The 22327-nt window shown below is 48.1% G+C and overlaps 23 non-coding genes and 6 pseudogenes across 23 annotated transcripts; 13 read left to right on the top strand and 16 right to left on the bottom strand.

Annotated features, from left to right (window-relative positions):
* The first annotated feature begins 132 nt into the window (after positions 1-132).
* LOC135035373 (U1 spliceosomal RNA) lies at positions 133-296 on the top strand. Its single transcript, XR_010230417.1, has one exon. It is a non-coding gene; the product is annotated as a U1 spliceosomal RNA (small nuclear RNA).
* Positions 297-448: 152 nt separating this feature from the next.
* On the top strand, positions 449-611 carry LOC135035404 (U1 spliceosomal RNA). The gene has a single exon (XR_010230446.1). It is a non-coding gene; the product is annotated as a U1 spliceosomal RNA (small nuclear RNA).
* A 674-nt stretch (positions 612-1285) lies between these two features.
* Positions 1286-1449, top strand: LOC135035384 (U1 spliceosomal RNA). Its single transcript, XR_010230427.1, has one exon. It is a non-coding gene; the product is annotated as a U1 spliceosomal RNA (small nuclear RNA).
* A 152-nt stretch (positions 1450-1601) lies between these two features.
* LOC135035345 (U1 spliceosomal RNA) lies at positions 1602-1764 on the top strand. The gene has a single exon (XR_010230396.1). It is a non-coding gene; the product is annotated as a U1 spliceosomal RNA (small nuclear RNA).
* Positions 1765-2435: 671 nt separating this feature from the next.
* On the top strand, positions 2436-2599 carry LOC135035390 (U1 spliceosomal RNA). The gene has a single exon (XR_010230433.1). It is a non-coding gene; the product is annotated as a U1 spliceosomal RNA (small nuclear RNA).
* Positions 2600-2751: 152 nt separating this feature from the next.
* Positions 2752-2914, top strand: LOC135035358 (U1 spliceosomal RNA). Its single transcript, XR_010230402.1, has one exon. It is a non-coding gene; the product is annotated as a U1 spliceosomal RNA (small nuclear RNA).
* Positions 2915-7938: 5024 nt separating this feature from the next.
* Positions 7939-8102, top strand: LOC135035360 (U1 spliceosomal RNA). The gene has a single exon (XR_010230404.1). It is a non-coding gene; the product is annotated as a U1 spliceosomal RNA (small nuclear RNA).
* A 152-nt stretch (positions 8103-8254) lies between these two features.
* Positions 8255-8417, top strand: LOC135035343 (U1 spliceosomal RNA). Its single transcript, XR_010230394.1, has one exon. It is a non-coding gene; the product is annotated as a U1 spliceosomal RNA (small nuclear RNA).
* A 661-nt stretch (positions 8418-9078) lies between these two features.
* On the top strand, positions 9079-9242 carry LOC135035368 (U1 spliceosomal RNA). The gene has a single exon (XR_010230412.1). It is a non-coding gene; the product is annotated as a U1 spliceosomal RNA (small nuclear RNA).
* A 152-nt stretch (positions 9243-9394) lies between these two features.
* On the top strand, positions 9395-9536 carry LOC135035339 (U1 spliceosomal RNA; annotated as a pseudogene).
* A 694-nt stretch (positions 9537-10230) lies between these two features.
* On the top strand, positions 10231-10394 carry LOC135035388 (U1 spliceosomal RNA). The gene has a single exon (XR_010230431.1). It is a non-coding gene; the product is annotated as a U1 spliceosomal RNA (small nuclear RNA).
* Positions 10395-10546: 152 nt separating this feature from the next.
* On the top strand, positions 10547-10688 carry LOC135035356 (U1 spliceosomal RNA; annotated as a pseudogene).
* A 694-nt stretch (positions 10689-11382) lies between these two features.
* LOC135035392 (U1 spliceosomal RNA) lies at positions 11383-11546 on the top strand. Its single transcript, XR_010230435.1, has one exon. It is a non-coding gene; the product is annotated as a U1 spliceosomal RNA (small nuclear RNA).
* A 2075-nt stretch (positions 11547-13621) lies between these two features.
* LOC135035398 (U1 spliceosomal RNA) lies at positions 13622-13784 on the bottom strand. Its single transcript, XR_010230441.1, has one exon. It is a non-coding gene; the product is annotated as a U1 spliceosomal RNA (small nuclear RNA).
* Positions 13785-13936: 152 nt separating this feature from the next.
* LOC135035386 (U1 spliceosomal RNA) lies at positions 13937-14100 on the bottom strand. The gene has a single exon (XR_010230429.1). It is a non-coding gene; the product is annotated as a U1 spliceosomal RNA (small nuclear RNA).
* Positions 14101-14795: 695 nt separating this feature from the next.
* Positions 14796-14937, bottom strand: LOC135035352 (U1 spliceosomal RNA; annotated as a pseudogene).
* A 152-nt stretch (positions 14938-15089) lies between these two features.
* On the bottom strand, positions 15090-15253 carry LOC135035371 (U1 spliceosomal RNA). Its single transcript, XR_010230415.1, has one exon. It is a non-coding gene; the product is annotated as a U1 spliceosomal RNA (small nuclear RNA).
* Positions 15254-15924: 671 nt separating this feature from the next.
* On the bottom strand, positions 15925-16087 carry LOC135035347 (U1 spliceosomal RNA). Its single transcript, XR_010230398.1, has one exon. It is a non-coding gene; the product is annotated as a U1 spliceosomal RNA (small nuclear RNA).
* Positions 16088-16239: 152 nt separating this feature from the next.
* Positions 16240-16403, bottom strand: LOC135035378 (U1 spliceosomal RNA). The gene has a single exon (XR_010230422.1). It is a non-coding gene; the product is annotated as a U1 spliceosomal RNA (small nuclear RNA).
* A 695-nt stretch (positions 16404-17098) lies between these two features.
* On the bottom strand, positions 17099-17240 carry LOC135035353 (U1 spliceosomal RNA; annotated as a pseudogene).
* A 152-nt stretch (positions 17241-17392) lies between these two features.
* On the bottom strand, positions 17393-17556 carry LOC135035381 (U1 spliceosomal RNA). The gene has a single exon (XR_010230425.1). It is a non-coding gene; the product is annotated as a U1 spliceosomal RNA (small nuclear RNA).
* Positions 17557-18251: 695 nt separating this feature from the next.
* On the bottom strand, positions 18252-18393 carry LOC135035354 (U1 spliceosomal RNA; annotated as a pseudogene).
* Positions 18394-18545: 152 nt separating this feature from the next.
* On the bottom strand, positions 18546-18709 carry LOC135035372 (U1 spliceosomal RNA). Its single transcript, XR_010230416.1, has one exon. It is a non-coding gene; the product is annotated as a U1 spliceosomal RNA (small nuclear RNA).
* Positions 18710-19380: 671 nt separating this feature from the next.
* LOC135035348 (U1 spliceosomal RNA) lies at positions 19381-19543 on the bottom strand. The gene has a single exon (XR_010230399.1). It is a non-coding gene; the product is annotated as a U1 spliceosomal RNA (small nuclear RNA).
* A 152-nt stretch (positions 19544-19695) lies between these two features.
* On the bottom strand, positions 19696-19859 carry LOC135035379 (U1 spliceosomal RNA). Its single transcript, XR_010230423.1, has one exon. It is a non-coding gene; the product is annotated as a U1 spliceosomal RNA (small nuclear RNA).
* Positions 19860-20554: 695 nt separating this feature from the next.
* Positions 20555-20696, bottom strand: LOC135035355 (U1 spliceosomal RNA; annotated as a pseudogene).
* A 152-nt stretch (positions 20697-20848) lies between these two features.
* Positions 20849-21012, bottom strand: LOC135035361 (U1 spliceosomal RNA). The gene has a single exon (XR_010230405.1). It is a non-coding gene; the product is annotated as a U1 spliceosomal RNA (small nuclear RNA).
* A 670-nt stretch (positions 21013-21682) lies between these two features.
* On the bottom strand, positions 21683-21845 carry LOC135035334 (U1 spliceosomal RNA). Its single transcript, XR_010230388.1, has one exon. It is a non-coding gene; the product is annotated as a U1 spliceosomal RNA (small nuclear RNA).
* A 152-nt stretch (positions 21846-21997) lies between these two features.
* LOC135035366 (U1 spliceosomal RNA) lies at positions 21998-22161 on the bottom strand. The gene has a single exon (XR_010230410.1). It is a non-coding gene; the product is annotated as a U1 spliceosomal RNA (small nuclear RNA).
* Between the last annotated feature and the right edge of the window lie 166 nt (positions 22162-22327).

The following is a 22327-nucleotide window of genomic DNA, read 5'->3' on the forward strand; positions in this document are numbered from 1 at the left end:
CATCTGAAAATATGTGTTCTCCCTGCAGTTGTTGTCCCCAGATGAGAGTTCCCTTGTGCTGCCTCAGTTGAATCTTCTTTACTTGACAGAGATGTGCCTGAGCAGCGGCCCTCCCCAGCCCTATCCCAAATCATACTTATTTTGCATAGGAGATACCATGGTCATGAAGATTGTTCTCCCAGGGTGAGGTTCATTCATTGCATTCTGGGTATGCTGACCCCTGTGATTTCCCCAAATGTGGGAAACTTGACTGCATTATTTGTGGTAGTGGGGAACTGTGTTTGTGCTTTCCTCTGGTCAGCTCTGGTAAAAGTCAGATTTCTTTGTCTCAGATCTTCCTCTAGCCTTGTTCTTCTTTCGAGAGTTCCCTTGTGCTGCCTCAGTTGGATCTCCTTCACTTGACAGGGGGGTGCCCAAGCAGCGACTCTCCCCAGCTCTAGCCCAAATCCTACTTACCTGCCAGGTGAGATACTATGATCATGAAGGTGCTTCTCCCAGGGCAAGGCTCACCCATTGCACTCTGGGTGTGCTGCCCCTGTGATTTCCCCAAATGTGGGAAACTTGACTGCATAATTTGTGTTTCCACTGGTCGGCTTTCATATAATTCAGATCTCTTTGTCTCAGGTCTCTCTTCAGCCTAGTTTGCAGTCTGTTTCCACTTCTTTTTTTTTGAGCCCCTCCCTTCTATACCCTTGTGCACTATCCTGACTTCTCCTCCTGTCTGCTTACTTTGTGCCTTCCAATGCACAATGCAAACTACAGGTAGTGCTGCAGGGCCCACAAACTTTTACTTGCATTACAGAGCAGCTCTGGAGCTGTTACAGTGCCAAGCTGCTGCAAGAAATCAGCTTGAATGCTTCAGGGGCTGGGGCATTGCCAACATGAGCCCCACACCGAAAGAGGGTGGGGGTGTTTAATGCAAACTAAGGGTCATCCAAGCGCCGCAAAAGGCCGCCATTCCCTGCATACCCCTTTTCTCTTTTCATATGCAGATGAGGGTTCCAGCCAACTTTGGCCCACTGCTTGGATGACATCACTGTATGCAAATCCGTCTTCTGCAGACCTTCCCCCAGGAATGCTTGTACTAGTTGTTGCATTTGGTTTGTTGTTTGGGGGTGCTTCAGTATTAGGCAGCCTTCTGCCCTCCCATGTTCATCTGAAAATATGTGTTCTCCCTGCAGTTGTTGTCCCCAGATGAGAGTTCCCTTGTGCTGCCTCAGTTGAATCTCCTTTACTTGACAGAGATGTGCCTGAGCAGCGGCCCTCCCCAGCTCTATCCCAAATCATACTTATTTTGCATAGGAGATACCATGGTCATGAAGATTGTTTTCCCAGGGTGAGGTTCATTCATTGCATTCTGGGTATGCTGACCCCTGTGATTTCCCCAAATGTGGGAAACTGGACTGCATTATTTGTGGTAGTGAGGGACTGTGTTTGTGCTTTCCTCTGGTCAGCTCTGGTAAAAGTCAGATTTCTTTGTCTCAGATCTTCCTCTAGCCTTGTTCTTCTTTCGAGAGTTCCCTTGTGCTGCCTCAGTTGGATCTCCTTCACTTGACAGGGGGGTGCCCGAGCAGCTACCCTCCCCAGCTCTAGCCCAGCTCCTACTTACCTGCCAGGTGAGATACTATGATCATGAAGGTGCTTCTCCCAGGGCAAGGCTCACCCATTGCACTCTGGGTGTGCTACTCCTGCGGTTTCCCCAAATGTTGGACACTTGACTGCATAATTTGTGTTTCACCTGGTCGGCTCTCGTATAATTCAGATCTCTTTGTCTCAGGTCTCTCTCCAGCCTAATTTGCAGTCTGTTTCCACTTCTCTTTTCTTGAGTTGCTCCCTTCTATGCCCTTGCGCACTATCCTGACTTCTCCCGTCTGCTTACTTTGTGCCTTCCAACGCACAATGCAAACTACAGGTAGTGCTGCAGGGCCCACACCCTTTTACTTGCCTTACAGAGCAGCTCTGGAGCTGTTACAGTGCCCAGCTGCTGCAAGAAATCAGCTTGAATGCTTCAGGGGCTGGGGCATAGCCATCATGAGCCCCACACCGAAGGAGGGTGGAGGTGTTTAATGCGAACTAGGGGTCATCCAAGCACCGCAAAAGGCCGCCATGCCCTGCATGCCAATTTTCTCTTTTCATATGCAGACAAGGGTTGAAGCCAACTTTGACCCACTGCTTGGATGACATCACCATATGCAAATCCATCTGCTGCAGGCCTTCCCCCAGGAATGCTTGCACTAGTTGTTGCATTTGGTTTGTTGTTTGGGGGTGCTTCAGTATTAGGCAGCCTTCTGCCCTCCCATGTTCATCTGAAAATATGTGTACCTCCTGCAGTTGTTGTCCCCAGATGAGAGTTCCCTTGTGCTGCCTCAGTTGAATCTCCTTTACTTGACAGAGATGTGCCTGAGCAGCGGCCCTCCCCAGCCCTATCCCAAATCATACTTATTTTGCATAGGAGATACCATGGTCATGAAGATTGTTCTCCCAGGGTGAGGTTCATTCATTGCATTCTGGGTATGCTGACCCCTGTTATTTCCCCAAATGTGGTAAACTTGATAGCATTATATGTGGTAGTGGGGGACTGTGTTTGTGCTTTCCTCTGGTCAGCTCTGGTAAAAGCCAGATTTCTTTGTCTCAGATCTTCCGCTAGCCTTGTTCTTCTTTCGAGAGTTCCCTTATGCTGCCTCAGTTGGATCTCCTTCACTTGACAGGGGGGTGCCCGAGCAGCGACCCTCCCCAGCTCTAGCCCAACTCCTTCTTACCTGCTAGGTAAGATACTATGATCATGAAGGTGCTTCTCCCAGGGCAAGGCTCACCAATTGCACTCTGGGTGTGCTGCTCCTGCGATTTCCCCAAATGTGGGAAACTTGACTGCATAATTTGTGTTTCCCCTGGTAGGCTCTCGTATAATTCAGTTCTCTTTGTCTCATGTCTCTCTCCAGCCTAGTTTGCTGTCTGTTTACACTTCTCTTTTCTTGAGCCACTCCCTTCTATGCCCTTGCGCACTATCTTGACTTCTCCCGTCTGCTTACTTTGTGCCTTCCAACGCACAATGCGAACTACAAGTAGTGCTGCAGGGCCCACACCCTTTTAGTTGCCTTACAGAGCAGCTCTGGAGCTATTACAGTGCCCATCTGCTGCAAGTAATCAGCTTAAATGCTTCAGGGGCTGGGGCATAGCCAACATGAGCCCCACACCGAAGTAGGGTGGAGGTGTTTAATGCGAACTAGGGGTCATCCAAGCGCCGCAAAAGGCCGCCATGCCCTGCACGCCCCTTTTCTCTTTTCATATGCAGACGAGGGTTGAAGCCAACTTTGACCCACTGCTTGGATGACATCACCATATGCAAATCCATCTGCTGCAGGCCTTCCCCCAGGAATGCTTGTACTAGTTGTTGCATTTGGTTTGTTGTTTGGGGGTGCTTCAGTATTAGGCAGCCTTCTGCCCTCCCATGTTCATCTGAAAATATGTGTTCTCCCTGCAGTTGTTGTCCCCAGATGAGAGTTCCCTTGTGCTGCCTCAGTTGAATCTCCTTTACTTGACAAGGGAGGCATTTTGGATTTTTTCTTTGGGTACCCTTACACCTGATTGTCTGAATGAGAGCATTGAAACTGAACAACATTGGCAGTCTCTGAAGATTTTATCTATTGATTTACCTAATATATTATTTATTGAATATCCATTTATTGTATGTTTAATAAATAAACAAAATTATTAGAAGTAGCTATTTTGGAAACAGCTTTCCTCTTAGGATGAAACTGTATAATCCTGTTGTGTGTATTCCTTTAAAATTCCTTAGTAAAATCCACTAATAATGATGAACATCAGATTTCTTCCTCCATCCTCTTTTTACACTTTCTCTTGGTTCTATATATATATATTTTTTTTCTATTTTTATTTTTTTCCCCTCCTTCTCCCAAAAGGCCCCCTCCCTCCCCCCCTCCCTGTTTTAAATTTTAAAATCTTTAAATATTTAAATCTTCGAATCCTTAAATTGTCTGTTTAATATTTATTTTTTCTTCAATTCTTTTTGTTGTTTAAACAGCAATGTAATTATTCCAGGGGTTAAAATAATGAAATATAGAAATAATATTAACAAAAATTAAAGGTAAAAATGAATTGATAGAATGATCCCATTAAAAGTAAATAAATAATATGGATGTTAAGCTGAGCGGGTTGGATTCGAACATGGGACTAGCTGCATAGAGTGCATTTGATGTTTCCCCTGCGCCACAAGAACTGCTTTAGTAGTGGCATGGATTTATGTTACCCTAAAAGGTTTTATATAAGTAAATGGGGATCCTTAGTGCTGAGTCTCTGAATTATGTATATGTGATTATCAGAGGCGTCACTAGGGTTGGTGTCACCCGGTGTGGTAACTCATGGTGTCACCCCCCATGATCCTCCTCCTGTATCACACCACACGGAACCCTTAGTAATGTACTAGTACTAGTTTTACTTGTAAATCATAATTCCTGTATATCACTGAATGCAATGGCAATAGTAGTGACATAAACAGCTAACAAAATTAATATCATACCTTTAAATTACAATATCATATGCACAGCCCACATGAACAAAAAAAAAACCTGTAAAAGCCATATACACTTAAAAAAAAAAAGTTACAGCACTATACTCACCATTGGCTGAAGTCTTACTGTTATGCGGGTCCCTCACCGTGGAGCTCACAAACAGGCAGGCTGTGGGAGACCAAGCAGCAGGAATGCGAAGCTGCAATGCATCAGGCCATCAGTGGGATGGGGATAACCAGGCACAGCGGTGGGCGGCCAGGAGCCATTTTAAATGTGGCGCCTACTTGCGAACCAATAGGAGCTTGCGGTCCGGCAACGCTCCTGATCGGCTGTCGGTCCGTGAGCTCAGAATGGCTGGAGGTCGGCGCCTCATTTGAAGTATCGTCAGCGCTATCATCCATAGCTGTCCAGCCCCTGCCTTTCCGCTTGTGTCGATGTTTCCTTCGTGATCAGGACCAGGAAGTGACAGCACGAGAGGGCAGTAGATTACTTCCGTCCTTACAGCACCTTAATGTTTTATCCATTCTCCGTTCGTTTGTGGTTATTTCGTTTTACCTATGCACCATTGGACGCTCGACACGCTTTGGGCTGGGTGTCTCGCTCTGCTTCGCTCGCCACAGGTTACTATTAAAAATAGTTTGTGACATGGACCCAGGAGGTTATGGGAAAGGTCCCCTCACGAAAGATAACTAGACGCTACCCTACCTGACCGCATGCCCGGCCCCATCCTCACTACTTTCCCAGTCCCCTCCTCATAGTGTTCACGGCCCTGGTCGCCAGGCACCAATACCTGGTCGCCATGGCGTCTTGGCCGCCGGAATTTGTCGTGCCATGCAATACACACTTACAAAATCTAATCTAAATTACCTTTTATCTTTTTGATAATCAAATAAACATTTAGTATCAGTTGTACAGCAGTCACATAGGGTTGTGTCTATGATGCCTTCGTGCAAAGGACCTGGACGTGACAAAATGAGTGGGCATGAGAGAACTTCCGCCCTTACAGCTCCTACATGTTTTCTTTGTTCTCTGATTGGGGTATTTTCTTTTGTCTATGCAGCATTGGACCCTCGCCACGCATCGGGCTCGGTGTCTCGCTCGCCACACTTTTCTATTACAAATAGATTGTGACATGGACCCAGGGGGTTATGGGAAAGGTCCTCTGCACGAAGAGAATCTAGACTCTACCAGTCACAAAGGTGTACTAACCTCCCCTGCAGTATTATTTGGCTTGTCTCAGAGCTCTTTTTGTATTATCTTTGCGGATACTGGTCACCGCTCCGCTGCCCGGCGCTACCCATTGCTCCCCGTCTTCATTCTCCTCTCTGCCATCCGCATCATCACCGCCGTGGCCACTGATTCCTCTGCTCTCCGTAGAGCTTAGTCAGCACTGCGCTCCCCCTGTCATCTGCCTAACAGGAAGTTGTGACAAGTGCGCATGCGCAGCTGACAGGGGGAGCGCAGCGCAGACCAAGCTCTACGGAGAGCAGAGGAATTAGTGGCCGCGGCGGTGATGATGCGGATGGCAGAGAGGATAATGAAGATGGGGAGTGTGGGGGCGCAACGGGTAGCGCCAGGCAGCGGAGCGGTGACCAGTAGCCGCAAAGATAATACAAAAATAGCGCTGAGAAAAGCCAAATAACATGGTGGGGGAGGTTAGTACATCCCACCCTGAGACTGTACAGGAGAAGCTTATATCCACTTACTCAGCACTGCAGTCTCAGCTCCAGATGAAAATACGGGCAAGCCCAGCCCCTGCTTCAAGATGTGAGCTGCGCCACAGGACTCAGCTACATGCACCGACCCACACAGTGTCAGCTTATCCCGCAGAGTCCCAGCCCGCTCCTCCCAGCGCTCCCAGCGCCTCCAAGCCTCCCTCTACAGCCGCTACAGTGCAGAGAGAAAGACTCGCGAGATGATGATGTCATCATCTCACGAGTCTGTTCTCCGTCGATAGCTCCGCAGCGGCACAGAGCAGCGCCGGACCCCAGTAGCAATGACAATACCCCGGGCGGCAGCGCACACGAAGCGCGCTGTCCGGTGTCTGTTTAACTTTAAACATAGCGGGCGTGAGTGACTGCGGTCCGCTTTAGAAGGAGGGGGTGCGGACGTGAGAGTGCCTGTACTTGGTGTCACCCTATTGAAGGGTGACACCGGGTGCGGGCCGCACCCCCCGCACCCACTAAGTGACGCCACTGGTGATTATAGATATGAGGTATTGATTGAAAGATTATAGGTTAATCTGTATATAGATTATATATTTTCTGTTATTTTTTAAACCACCTTGTTGCTTATTTTATTATTATTTTTAATCACCATGTTGCTTATTTTTATATTATGAAATGCCTTTATATGTGCAATTGCAATTAGAAAGTTGTTCCATATGTGAGTCATTACATGTATGCATCCAATTAGTACATGTATGTATCCAATCAACTAATTAGTAATACTATTGGTCCGGTGCATTTTAAAAAGAGCCTGCTAGGCTGCTGATGTATCCTCTGACGAAACCGCTCTTGGATAACAGCGGAGAAACGCGTAAGGAAGGTGATTACCGGACACTCTGATTGCTGAGATATAAGCCCGTTCATGAACGAGCTACATCACGGCGGACGTCTGATGTAAAGACAGCGGTGAAGGGGAAAAAGCAATTTGAGACCGAGCAAAAGGAGGTCTCTACCCCACGGCAGGAAGAAATATCCCGACCGCGAGTGCCAATAAGATCCAGCCACGGTTAACGGGGGTCGTAGCATACCGCTGTGTTTCACCAACCATCACAGCGCTCTCCCCCTGTTTTCTTTCATTACTCACGTGAGTTACATATGAACTTTAACTGCAGTAAATAAGAGGCGTTGGTTACAACTGTTGCTGTTCATCCACAAGAAGGAATTTAATGTATCAATTACAATTGTAAAGTAACGATTAAATTACAACAGCTGTATCCAGGAGGATTTTTTGGACACTTTAATAAACATTCCGTTGTCATCAAGGGCAATATGAAATAGATCCTGATTACATTTAGATATGGATAGTGGTGCCTATATATGTTGACTCCATTGTATTTTATTGAATGTGGGTTTCTTCTGTCTATATATATTTTTTAAAAATAAAGAGCTTGTATATTTTATTTTTTGCGCTCCCTTGATAACAAGTGTGATTATCTTTAAAATTTGGTTTATTATTGGTAGAACAGTACTACCTATGGGAGCACCATTTTATAATATATGGTGAAAATTAATAGATGTATAAAGATTAAATAAGCAACAAATTTGTGAAATAGATAAGTTTTGATAGGAGCACTGGGTTCTATATATATATATTGACATTTGGTTATATATATGTATAGACTTTATAAATTCTTGACAGAGATGTGCCTGAGCAGCGGCCCTCCCCAGCGCTATCCCAAATCATACTTATTTTGCATAGGAGATACCATGGTCATGAAGATTGTTCTCCCAGGGTGAGGTTCATTCATTGCATTCTGGGTATGCTGACCCCTGTGATTTCCCCAAATGTGGGAAACTCGACTGCATTATTTGTGGTAGTGGGGGACTGTGTTTGTGCTTTCCTCTGGTCAGCTCTGGTAAAAGTCAGATTTATTTGTCTCAGATCTTCCTCTAGCCTTGTTCTTCTTTCGAGAGTTTCCATGTGCTGCCTCAGTTGGATCTCCTTCACTTGACAGGGGGGTGCCCAAGCAGCGACCCTCCCCAGCTCTAGCCCAAATCCTACTTACCTGCCAGGTGAGATACTATGATCATGAAGGTGCTTCTCCCAGGGCAAGGCTCACCCATTGCACTCTGGGTGTGCTGCTCCTGCGGTTTCCCCAAATGTTGGACACTTGACTGCATAATTTGTGTTTCCCCTGGTCGGCTCTCGTATAATTCAGATCTCTTTGTCTCAGGTCTCTCTCCAGCCTAGTTTGCTGTCTGTTTCCATTTCTCTTTTCTTGAGTTGCTCCCTTCTATGCCCTTGCTCACTATCCTGACTTCTCCCGTCTGCTTACTTTGTGCCTTCCAACGCACAATGCAAACTACAGGTAGTGCTGCAGGGCCCACACCCTTTTACTTGCCTTACAGAGCAGCTCTGGAGCTGTTACAGTGCCCAACTGCTGCAAGAAATCAGCTTGAATGCTTCAGGGGCTGGGGCATAGCCCCACACCGAAGGAGGGTGGAGGTGTTTAATGCGAACTAGGGGTCATCCAAGCGCCGCAAAAGGCCGCCATGCCCTGCACGCCCCTTTTCTCTTTTCATATGCAGACGAGGGTTGAAGCCAACTTTGACCCACTGCTTGGATGACATCACCATATGCAAATCCATCTGCTGCAGGCCTTCCCCCAGGAATGCTTGCACTAGTTGTTGCATTTGGTTTGTTGTTTGGGGGTGCTTCAGTATTAGGCAGCCTTCTGCCCTACCATGTTCATCTGAAAATATGTGTTCTCCCTGCAGTTGTTGTCCCCAGATGAGAGTTCCCTTGTGCTGCCTCAGTTGAATCTCCTTTACATGACAGAGATGTGCCTGAGCAGCGGCCCTCCCCAGCCCTATCCCAAGTCATACTTATTTTGCATAGGAGATACCATGGTCATGAAGATTGTTCTCCCAGGGTGAGGTTCATTCATTGCATTCTGGGTATGCTGACCCCTGTGATTTCCACAAATGTTGGAAACTCGACTGCATTATTTGTGGTAGTGGGGGACTGTGTTTGTTCTTTCCTCTGGTCAGCTCTGGTAAAAGTCAGATTTATTTGTCTCAGATCTTTCTCTAGCCTTGTTCTTCTATCGAGAGTTTCCTTGTGCTGCCTCAGATGGATCTACTTCACTTGACAGGGGGGTGCCCGAGCAGCGACCCTCCCCAGCTCTAGCCCAACTCCTACTTACCTGCCAGGTGAGATACTATGATCATGAAGTTGCTTCTCCCAGGACAAGGATCACCCATTGCACTCTGGGTGTGCTGCTCCTGCGATTTCCCCAAATGTGGGAAACTTGACTGCATAATTTGTGTTTCCCCTGGTCAGCTCTCATATAATTCAGATCTCTTTGTCTCAGGTCTCTCTCCAGCCTAGTTTGCTGTCTGTTTCCACTTCTTTTTTCTTGAGCCCCTCCCTTCTATACCCTAGTGCACTATCCTGACTTCTCCTCCCGTCTGCTTACTTAGTGCCTTACAATGCACAATGCAAACTACAGGTAGTGCTGCAGGGCCCACACCCTTTTACTTGCCTTACAGAGCAGCCCTGGAGCTGTTACAGTGCCCAGCTGCTGCAAGAAATCAGCTTGAATGCTTAAGGGGCTGGGGCATAGCCAACATGAGCCCCACACCGAAGGAGGGTGGAGGTGTTTAATGCGAACTAGGGGTCATCCAAGCACCGCAAAAGGCCGCCATGCCCTGCACGCCCCTCTTCTCTATTCATATGCAGATGAGGGTTGAAGCCAACTTTGACCCACTGCTTGGATGACATCACCATATGCAAATCCATCTGCTGCAGGCCTTCCCCCAGGAATGCTTGCACTAGTTGTTGCATTTGGTTTGTTGTTTGGGGGTGCTTCAGTATTAGGCAGCCTCTGCCCTCCCATGTTCATCTGAAAATATGTGTTCTCCCTGCAGTTGTTGTCCCCAGATGAGAGTTCCCTTGTGCTGCCTCAGTTGAATCTCCTTTACTTGACAGAGATGTGCCTGAGCAGCGGCCCTCCCGAGCTCTATCCCAAATCATACTTATTTTGCATAGGAGATACCATGGTCATGAAGATTGTTTTCCCAGGGTGAGGTTCATTCATTGCATTCTGGGTATGCTGACCCCTGTGATTTCCCCAAATGTGGGAAACTGGACTGCATTATTTGTGGTAGTGAGGGACTGTGTTTGTGTTTTCCTCTGGTCAGCTCTGGTAAAAGTCAGATTTCTTTGTCTCAGATCTTCCTCTAGCCTTGTTCTTCTTTCGAGAGTTCCCTTGTGCTGCCTCAGTTGGATCTCCTTCACTTGACAGGGGGGTGCCCGAGCAGCGACCCTCCCCAGCTCTAGCCCAGCTCCTACTTACCTGCCAGGTGAGATACTATGATCATGAAGTTGCTTCTCCTTGGGCAAGGATCACCCATTGCACTCTGGGTGTGCTGCCCCTGTGATTTCCCCAAATGTGGGAAACTTGACTGCGTAATTTGTGTTTCCCCTGGTCGGCTCTCATATAATTCAGATCTCTTTGTCTCAGGTCTCTCTCCAGCCTAGTTTGCTGTCTGTTTCCACTTCTTTTTTCTTGAGCCCCTCCCTTCTATACCCTTGTGCACTATCCTGACTTCTCCTCCCGTCTGCTTACTTTGTGCCTTACAATGCACAATGCAAACTACAGGTAGTGCTGCTGGGCCCACACCCTTTTACTTGCCTTACAGAGCAGCTCTTGAGCTGTTACAGTGCCCAGCTGCTGCAAGAAATCAGCTTGAATGCTTCAGGGGCTGGGGCATGGCCAACATGAGCCCCACACAGAAGGAGGGTGGGGGTATTTAATGCAAACTAGGGGTCATCCAAGCGCCGCAAAAGGCCGCCATGCCCTGCATACCCCTTTTCTCTTTTCATATGCAGACGAGGGTTGAAGCCAACTTTGACCCACTGCTTGGATGACATCACCATATGCAAATCCATCTGCTGCAGCCTTTCCCCAGGAATGCTTGCACTAGTTGTTGCATTTGGTTTGTTGTTTGGGGGTGCTTCAGTATTAGGCAGCCTTCTGCCCTCCCATGTTCATCTGAAAATATGTGTTCTCCCTGCAGTTGTTGTCCCCAGATGAGAGTTCCCTTGTGCTGCCTCAGTTGAATCTCCTTTACTTGACAGAGATGCGCCTGAGCAGCGGCCCTCCCCAGCCCTATCCCAAATCATACTTATTTTGCATAGGCGATACCATGGTCATGAAGATTGTTCTCTCAGGGTGAGGTTCATTCATTGCATTCTGGGTATGCTGACCCCTGTGATTTCCCCAAATGTGGGAAACTTGACTGCATTATTTGTGGTAGTGAGTGACTGTGTTTGTGCTTTCCTCTGGTCAGCTCTGGTAAAAGTCAGATTTCTTTGTCTCAGATCTTCCTCTAGCCTTGTTTTTCTTTCGAGAGTTCCCTTGTGCTGCCTCAGTTGGATCTCCTTCACTTGACAGGGGGCTGCCCGAGCAGCGACCCTCCCCAGCTCTAGCACATGTAAGTTTATTTTTATTTTACTACATTGTGGTTTGTGGCTCTATACCATGTAATGCATGTCTTTTAACAGTAGTCAAGTCTTCCAATGTGCTTGTTAGTGAAACCCAATACATAGCTTTATTTTATTTTGTTTCTTCAAATATTGAATGCATATGTCTTATAACTTTTTTTTTCAATATATAAACATTTTTATTATAAGATTTTCAATGACACAAGTACATCCAAGTTGCAGATTATGGGTTGTGAAGGACAAATCAACCATATAAACAATTTAAGCAATTTAAATTGCATGCAGGTAGTAGAATATCAAACTCCTTGGATGAGAGTTGGTCGTAATAAACTAGGATAGAAAAGAATAAAGTAGAAAATAAGATTTTAAACCTACCGGTAAATCTTTTTCTCGTAGTCCGTAGAGGGTGCTGGGGACTCCGTAAGGACCATGGGGATAGACGGGCTCCGCAGGAGACATGGGCACTTTAAGAAAGACTTTAGTTCTGGGTGTGCACTGGCTCCTCCCTCTATGCGCCTCTATGCCACAGTTAGAGAAACTGTGCCCAGAGGAGACTGACAGTATGAGGAAAGGATTTTGTTAATCCAGGGCAAGATTCATACCAGCCACACCAATCACACCGTATAACTTGTGATAAACTACCCAGTTATGAGTACGAAAAAACAACATACTGTAGCATCAGTGCAGGACCGATGCAACTATAACATAACCCTTATTGAAGCAATAACTATATACAAGTATTGCAGAAGTAGTCCGCACTTGGGACGGGCGCCCAGCATCCTCTACGGACTACGAGAAAAAGATTTACCGGTAGGTTTAAAATCTTATTTTCTCTAACGTCCTAGAGGATGCTGGGAACTCCGTAAGGACCATGGGGATTATACCAAAGCTCCAAAACGGGCGGGAGAGTGCGGATGACTCTGCAGCACCGATTGAGCAAACATGAGTTCCTCCTCAGCCAGGGTATCAAACTTATAGTATTTTGAAAAGGTGTTTGAACCTGACCAAGTAGCAGCTCGACACAGCTGTAGTGCCGAGACCCCTCGGGCAGCCGCCCAAGAAGAGCCCACTTTCCTCGTGGAATGGGCCTAGACCGATTTTGGTAACTGCAATCCAGCCATAGAATGCGCTTGCTGAATCGTGTTACAAATCCAGCGAGCAATAGCCTGCTTTGAAGCAGGGGCACCAATCTTGTTGGTTGCATACAGGACAAACAGCGCTTCAGTTTTCCTGACTCTAGCCGTCCTGGCCACGTAAATTTTCAAAGCCCTGACCACATCAAGTAACTCGGAATCCTCCAAGTCACGTGTAGCCAAAGGCACCACAATAGATTGGTTCATATGAAAAGATGAGACCACTTTTGGTAGGAATTGAGGATGGGTCCGCAATTCCGCTCTATCCACATGGAACACCAAATATGGGCTTTTATGTGACAAAGCCGCTAATTCCGACACTCGCCTAGCCGAAGCCAAGGCTAATAACATGACCACCTTCCACGTGAGATATGTTAACTCCACCGTTTTAAGGCTGCTAAAAACTGCTAGCGAGCAATCAACTCAGAATGACCCCCATAGTGTATTGCAAGAAAATATCTGTAAATCCAATGGTACCGTAAGTGCGGTATATACTCGCACTTCTTTGCGGGGCGAGAACATCTCCCCTAAGTGAAGTCAGCCCTATGAATAGAGTTTGTGTGATCCCTGTGCAGCAGTCTCAGAAAGGGTTCATCTCTGCAGTTTGTCACTCAAATTACATTGTTGCATTTTTTCTAGAAGTGGATCTGAGAGCTGTTACCCGCAGACCAGCTACAATAATTATCCCGGGATAGTGTGCAAGGGCATAGAAGGGAGCGGCTCAAGAAAAGAGAAGTGGAAACAGACAGCAAACTAGGCTGGAGAGAGACCTGAGACAAAGAGATCTGAATTATACGAGAGCCGACCAGGGGAAACACAAATTATGCAGTCAAGTTTCCCACATTTGGGGAAATCGCAGGAGCAGCACACCCAGAGTGCAATGGGTGAGCCTTGCCCTGGGAGAAGCACCTTCATGATCATAGTATCTCACCTGGCAGGTAAGTAGGAGTTGGGCTAGAGCTGGGGAGGGTCGCTGCTCGGGCACCCCCCTGTCAAGTGAAGTAGATCCAACTGAGGCAGCACAAGGAAACTCTCGAAAGAAGAACAAGGCTAGAGGAAGATCTGAGACAAAGAAATCTGACTTTTACCAGAGCTGACCAGTGGAAAGCACAAACACAGTCCCTCACTACCACAAATAATGCAGTCAAGTTTCCCACATTTTGGGAAATCACAGGGGTCAGCATACCCAGAATGCAATGAATGAACCTCACCCTGGGAGAACAATCTTCATGACCATGGTATCTCCTATGCAAAATAAGTATGATTTGGGATAGGGCTGGGGAGGGCCGCTGCTCAGGCACATCTCTGTCAAGTAAAGGAGATTCAACTGAGGCAGCACAAGGGAACTCTCATCTGGGGACCACAACTGCAGGGTGAACACATATTTTCAGATGAACATGGGAGGGCAGAAGGCTGCCTAATACTGAAGCACCCCCAAACAACAAACCAAATGCAACAACTAGTACAAGCATTCCTGGGGGAAGGTCTGCAGAAGACGGATTTGCATACGGTGATGTCATCCAAGCAGTGGGCCAAAGTTGGCTGGAACCCTCATCTGCATATGAAAAGAGAAAAGGGGTATGCAGGGCATGGCGGCCTTTTGCGGCGCTTGGATGACCCTTAGTTTGCATTAAATACCCCCACCCTCCTTCTGTGTGGGGCTCATGTTGGCCATGCCCCAGCCCCTGAAGCATTCAAGCTGATTTCTTGCAGCAGCTGGGCACTGTAAAAGCTCCAGAGCTGCTCTGTAAGGCAAGTAAAAGGGTGTGGGCCCTGCAGCACTACCTGTAGTTTGCATTGTGCATTGTAAGGCACAAAGTAAGCAGACGGGAGGAGAAGTCAGGATAGTGCACAAGGGTATAGAAGGGAGGGGCTCAAGAAAAAAGAAGTGGAAACAGACAGCAAACTAGGCTGGAGAGAGACCTGAGACAAAGAGATCTGAATTATATGAGAGCCGACCAGGGGAAACACAAATTACGCAGTCAAGTTTCCCACATTTGGGGAAATCACAGGGGCAGCACACCCAGAGTGCAATGGGTGATCCTTGCCCAGGGAGAAGCAACTTCATGATCATAGTATCTCACCTGGCAGGTAAGTAGGAGTTGGGCTAGAGCTGGGGAGGGTCGCTGCTCGGGCAGCCCCCTGTCAAGTGAAGGAGATCCAACTGAGGCAGCACAAGGGAACTCTCGAAAGAAGAACAAGGCTAGAGGAAAATCTGAGACAAAGAAATCTGACTTTTACCAGAGCTGACCAGAGGAAAGCACAAACACAGTCCCCCACTACCACAAATAATGCAGTCGAGTTTCCCACATTTGTGGAAATCACAGGGGTCAGCAAACCCAGAATGCAATGAATGAACCTCACCCTGGGAGAACAATCTTCATGACCATGGTATCTCCTATGCAAAATAAGTATGATTTGGGATAGGGCTGGGGAGGGCCGCCTCTCAGGCACATCTCTGTCAAGTAAAGGAGATTCAACTGAGGCAGCACAAGGGAACTCTCATCTGGGGACAACAACTGCAGGGAGAACACATATTTTCAGATGAACATGGGAGGGCCGAAGGCTACCTAATACTGAAGCACCCCAAAACAACAAACAAAATGCAACAACTAGTGCAAGCATTCCTGGGGGAAGGCCTGCAGCAGATGGATTTGCATATGGTGATGTCATCCAAGCAGTGGGTCAAAGTTGTCTTCAACCCTCGTCTGCATATGAAAAGAGAAAAGGGGCGTGCAGGGCATGGCAGCCTTTTGCGGCGCTTGGATGACCCCTAGCTCGCATTAAACACCTCCACCCTCCTTCGGTGTGGGGCTCATGTTGGCTATGCCCCAGCCCCTGAAGCATTCAAGCTGATTTCTTGCAGCAGCTGGGTACTGTAACAGCTCCAGAGCTGCTCTGTAAGGCAAATAAAAGGGTGTGGGACCTGCAGCACTACCTGTAGTTCGCATTGTGCGTTGGAAGGCAAAAAGTAAGCAGACGGGAGAAGTCAGGATAGTGCGCAAGGGCATAGAAGGGAGCGGCTCAAGAAAAGAGAAGTGGAAACAGACAGCAAACTAGGCTGGAGAGAGACCAGAGACAAAGAGATCTGAATTATACGAGAGCCGACCAGGGGAAACACAAATTATGCAGTCAAGTTTCCCACATTTGGGGAAATCGCAGGAGCAGCACACCCAGAGTGCAATGGGTGAGCCTTGCCCTGGGAGAAGCACCTTCATGATCATAGTATCTTACCTGGCAGATAAGAAGGAGTTGGGCTAGAGCTGGGGAGGGTCGCTGCTCGGGCAGCCCCCTGTCAAGTGAAGGAGATCCAACTGAGGCAGCACAAGGAAACTCTCGAAAGAAGAACAAGGCTAGAGGAAGATCTGAGACAAAGAAATCTGACTTTTACCAGAGCTGACCAGAGGAAAGCACAAACACAGTCACTCACTACCACAAATAATGCAGTCAAGTTTCCCACATTTGGGGAAATCACAGGGGTCAGCATACCCAGAATGCAATGAATGAACCTCACCCTGGGAGAACAATCTTCATGACCATGGTATCTCCTATGCAAAATAAGTATGATTTGGGATAGGGCTGGGGAGGGCCGCTGCTCAGGCACATCTCTGTCAAGTAAAGGAGATTCAACTGAGGCAGCACAAGGGAACTCTCATCTGGGGACAACAACTGCAGGGAGAACACATATTTTCAGATGAACATGGGAGGGCAGAAGGCTGCCTAATACTGAAGCACCCCCAAACAACAAACCAAATGCAACAACTAGTACAAGCATTCCTGGGGGAAGTTCTGCAGAAGACGGATTTGCATACGGTGATGTCATCCAAGCAGTGGGCCAAAGTTGGCTGGAACCCTCATCTGCATATGAAAAGAGAAAAGGGGTATGCAGGGCATGGCGGCCTTTTGCGGCGCTTGGATGACCCCTAGTTCGCATTAAATACACCCACCCTCCTTCTGTGTGGGGCTCATGTTGGCCATGCCCCAGCCCCTGAAGCACTCAAGCTGATTTCTTGCAGCAGCTGGGCACTGTAACAGCTCCAGAGCTGCTCTGTAAGGCAAGTAAAAGGGCGTGGGCCCTGCAGCACTACCTGTAGTTTGCATTGTGCATTGTAAGGCACAAAGTAAGCAGACGGGAGGAGAAGTCAGGATAGTGCACAAGGGTATAGAAGGGAGGGGCTCAAGAAAAAAGAAGTGGAAACAGACAGCAAACTAGGCTGGAGAGAGACCTGAGACAAAGAGATCTGAATTATATGAGAGCCGACCAGGGGAAACACAAATTACGCAGTCAAGTTTCCCACATTTGGGGAAATCACAGGGGCAGCACACCCAGAGTGCAATGGGTGATCCTTGCCCAGGGAGAAGCAACTTCATGATCATAGTATCTCACCTGGCAGGTAAGTAGGAGTTGGGCTAGAGCTGGGGAGGGTCGCTGCTCGGGCACCCCCCTGTCAAGTGAAGTAGATCCAACTGAGGCAGCACAAGGAAACTCTCGAAAGAAGAACAAGGCTAGAGGAAGATCTGAGACAAAGAAATCTGACTTTTACCAGAGCTGACCAGTGGAAAGCACAAACACAGTCCCTCACTACCACAAATAATGCAGTCAAGTTTCCCACATTTGGGGAAATCACAGGGGTCAGCATACCCAGAATGCAATGAATGAACCTCACCCTGGGAGAACAATCTTCATGACCATGGTATCTCCTATGCAAAATAAGTATGATTTGGGATAGGGCTGGGGAGGGCCGCTGCTCAGGCACATCTCTGTCAAGTAAAGGAGATTCAACTGAGGCAGCACAAGGGAACTCTCATCTGGGGACCACAACTGCAGGGTGAACACATATTTTCAGATGAACATGGGAGGGCAGAAGGCTGCCTAATACTGAAGCACCCCCAAACAACAAACCAAATGCAACAACTAGTACAAGCATTCCTGGGGGAAGGTCTGCAGAAGACGGATTTGCATACGGTGATGTCATCCAAGCAGTGGGCCAAAGTTGGCTGGAACCCTCATCTGCATATGAAAAGAGAAAAGGGGTATGCAGGGCATGGCGGCCTTTTGCGGCGCTTGGATGACCCTTAGTTTGCATTAAATACCCCCACCCTCCTTCTGTGTGGGGCTCATGTTGGCCATGCCCCAGCCCCTGAAGCATTCAAGCTGATTTCTTGCAGCAGCTGGGCACTGTAAAAGCTCCAGAGCTGCTCTGTAAGGCAAGTAAAAGGGTGTGGGCCCTGCAGCACTACCTGTAGTTTGCATTGTGCATTGTAAGGCACAAAGTAAGCAGACGGGAGGAGAAGTCAGGATAGTGCACAAGGGTATAGAAGGGAGGGGCTCAAGAAAAAAGAAGTGGAAACAGACAGCAAACTAGGCTGGAGAGAGACCTGAGACAAAGAGATCTGAATTATATGAGAGCCGACCAGGGGAAACACAAATTACGCAGTCAAGTTTCCCACATTTGGGGAAATCACAGGGGCAGCACACCCAGAGTGCAATGGGTGATCCTTGCCCAGGGAGAAGCAACTTCATGATCATAGTATCTCACCTGGCAGGTAAGTAGGAGTTGGGCTAGAGCTGGGGAGGGTCGCTGCTCGGGCAGCCCCCTGTCAAGTGAAGGAGATCCAACTGAGGCAGCACAAGGGAACTCTCGAAAGAAGAACAAGGCTAGAGGAAAATCTGAGACAAAGAAATCTGACTTTTACCAGAGCTGACCAGAGGAAAGCACAAACACAGTCCCCCACTACCACAAATAATGCAGTCGAGTTTCCCACATTTGTGGAAATCACAGGGGTCAGCAAACCCAGAATGCAATGAATGAACCTCACCCTGGGAGAACAATCTTCATGACCATGGTATCTCCTATGCAAAATAAGTATGATTTGGGATAGGGCTGGGGAGGGCCGCCTCTCAGGCACATCTCTGTCAAGTAAAGGAGATTCAACTGAGGCAGCACAAGGGAACTCTCATCTGGGGACAACAACTGCAGGGAGAACACATATTTTCAGATGAACATGGGAGGGCCGAAGGCTACCTAATACTGAAGCACCCCAAAACAACAAACAAAATGCAACAACTAGTGCAAGCATTCCTGGGGGAAGGCCTGCAGCAGATGGATTTGCATATGGTGATGTCATCCAAGCAGTGGGTCAAAGTTGTCTTCAACCCTCGTCTGCATATGAAAAGAGAAAAGGGGCGTGCAGGGCATGGCAGCCTTTTGCGGCGCTTGGATGACCCCTAGCTCGCATTAAACACCTCCACCCTCCTTCGGTGTGGGGCTCATGTTGGCTATGCCCCAGCCCCTGAAGCATTCAAGCTGATTTCTTGCAGCAGCTGGGTACTGTAACAGCTCCAGAGCTGCTCTGTAAGGCAAATAAAAGGGTGTGGGACCTGCAGCACTACCTGTAGTTCGCATTGTGCGTTGGAAGGCAAAAAGTAAGCAGACGGGAGAAGTCAGGATAGTGCGCAAGGGCATAGAAGGGAGCGGCTCAAGAAAAGAGAAGTGGAAACAGACAGCAAACTAGGCTGGAGAGAGACCAGAGACAAAGAGATCTGAATTATACGAGAGCCGACCAGGGGAAACACAAATTATGCAGTCAAGTTTCCCACATTTGGGGAAATCGCAGGAGCAGCACACCCAGAGTGCAATGGGTGAGCCTTGCCCTGGGAGAAGCACCTTCATGATCATAGTATCTTACCTGGCAGATAAGAAGGAGTTGGGCTAGAGCTGGGGAGGGTCGCTGCTCGGGCAGCCCCCTGTCAAGTGAAGGAGATCCAACTGAGGCAGCACAAGGAAACTCTCGAAAGAAGAACAAGGCTAGAGGAAGATCTGAGACAAAGAAATCTGACTTTTACCAGAGCTGACCAGAGGAAAGCACAAACACAGTCACTCACTACCACAAATAATGCAGTCAAGTTTCCCACATTTGGGGAAATCACAGGGGTCAGCATACCCAGAATGCAATGAATGAACCTCACCCTGGGAGAACAATCTTCATGACCATGGTATCTCCTATGCAAAATAAGTATGATTTGGGATAGGGCTGGGGAGGGCCGCTGCTCAGGCACATCTCTGTCAAGTAAAGGAGATTCAACTGAGGCAGCACAAGGGAACTCTCATCTGGGGACAACAACTGCAGGGAGAACACATATTTTCAGATGAACATGGGAGGGCAGAAGGCTGCCTAATACTGAAGCACCCCCAAACAACAAACCAAATGCAACAACTAGTACAAGCATTCCTGGGGGAAGTTCTGCAGAAGACGGATTTGCATACGGTGATGTCATCCAAGCAGTGGGCCAAAGTTGGCTGGAACCCTCATCTGCATATGAAAAGAGAAAAGGGGTATGCAGGGCATGGCGGCCTTTTGCGGCGCTTGGATGACCCCTAGTTCGCATTAAATACACCCACCCTCCTTCTGTGTGGGGCTCATGTTGGCCATGCCCCAGCCCCTGAAGCACTCAAGCTGATTTCTTGCAGCAGCTGGGCACTGTAACAGCTCCAGAGCTGCTCTGTAAGGCAAGTAAAAGGGCGTGGGCCCTGCAGCACTACCTGTAGTTTGCATTGTGCATTGTAAGGCACAAAGTAAGCAGACGGGAGGAGAAGTCAGGATAGTGCACAAGGGTATAGAAGGGAGGGGCTCAAGAAAAAAGAAGTGGAAACAGACAGCAAACTAGGCTGGAGAGAGACCTGAGACAAAGAGATCTGAATTATATGAGAGCCGACCAGGGGAAACACAAATTACGCAGTCAAGTTTCCCACATTTGGGGAAATCACAGGGGCAGCACACCCAGAGTGCAATGGGTGATCCTTGCCCAGGGAGAAGCAACTTCATGATCATAGTATCTCACCTGGCAGGTAAGTAGGAGTTGGGCTAGAGCTGGGGAGGGTCGCTGCCCGGGCACCCCCCTGTCAAGTGAAGGAGATCCAACTGAGGCAGCACAAGGGAACTCTCGAAAGAAGAACAAGGCAAGAGGAAAATCTGAGACAAAGAAATCTGACTTCTACCAGAGCTGACCAGAGGAAAGCACAAACACAGTCCCCCACTACCACAAATAATGCAGTCGAGTTTCCCACATTTAGGGAAATCACAGGGGTCAGCATACCCAGAATGCAATGAATGAACCTCACCCTGGGAGAACAATCTTCATGACCATGGTATCTCCTATGCAAAATAAGTATGATTTGGGATAGGGCTGGGGAGGGCCGCTGCTCAGGCACATCTCTGTCAAGTAAAGAAGATTCAACTGAGGCAGCACAAGGGAACTCTCATCTGGGGACAACAACTGCAGGGAGAACACATATTTTCAGATGAACATGGGAGGGCAGAAGGCTGCCTAATACTGAAGCACCCCCAAACAACAAACCAAATGCAACAACTAGTGCAAGCATTCCTGGGGGAAGGCTGCAGCAGATGGATTTGCATATGGTGATGTCATCCAAGCAGTGGGTCAAAGTTGGCTTCAACCCTCGTCTGCATATGAAAAGAGAAAAGGGGCGTGCAGGGCATGGCGGCCTTTTGCGGCGATTGGATGACCCCTAGTTCGCATTAAACACCTCCACCCTCCTTCGGTGTGGGGCTCATGTTGGCTATGCCCCAGCCCCTGAAGCATTCAAACTGATTTCTTGCAGCAGCTAGGCACTGTAACAGCTCCAGAGCTGCTCTGTAAGGCAAGTAAAAGGGCGTGGGGCCTGCAGCACTACCTGTAGTTCGCATTGTGCGTTGGAAGGCACAAATTAAGCAGACGGGAGAAGTCAGGATAGTGCGCAAGGGCATAGAAGGGAGCGGCTCAAGAAAAAAGAAGTGGAAATAGACAGCAAACTAGGCTGGAGAGAGACCTGAGACAAAGAGATCTGAATTATACGAGAGCCGACCAGGGGAAACACAAATTATGCAGTCAAGTTTCCCACATTTGGGGAAATCGCAGGAGCAGCACACCCAGAGTGCAATGGGTGAGACTTGCCCTGGGAGAAGCACCTTCATGATCATAGTATCTCACCTGGCAGGTAAGTAGGATTTGGGATAGAGCTGGGGAGGGTCGCTGCTCGGGCACCCCCCTGTCAAGTGAAGTAGATCCAACTGAGGCAGCACAAGGAAACTCTCGATAGAAGAACAAGGCTAGAGGAAGATCTGAGACAAATAAATCTGACTTTTACCAGAGCTGACCAGAGGAAAGAACAAACACAGTCCCCCACTACCACAAATAATGCAGTCGAGTTTCCCACATTTGGGGAAATCATAGGGGTCAGCATACCCAGAATGCAATGAATGAACCTCACCCTGGGAGAACAATCTTCATGACCATGGTATCTCCTATGCAAAATAAGTATGACTTGGGATAGGGCTGGGGAGGGCCGCTGCTCAGGCACATCTCTGTCAAGTAAAGGAGATTCAACTGAGGCAGCACAAGGGAACTCTCATCTGGGGACAACAACTGCAGGGAGAACACATATTTTCAGATGAACATGGGAGGGCAGAAGGCTGCCTAATACTGAA

The sequence above is a fragment of the Pseudophryne corroboree genome, unplaced genomic scaffold (genome assembly GCF_028390025.1).
Source record: "Pseudophryne corroboree isolate aPseCor3 unplaced genomic scaffold, aPseCor3.hap2 scaffold_599, whole genome shotgun sequence".
Taxonomy (NCBI): domain Eukaryota; kingdom Metazoa; phylum Chordata; class Amphibia; order Anura; family Myobatrachidae; genus Pseudophryne; species Pseudophryne corroboree.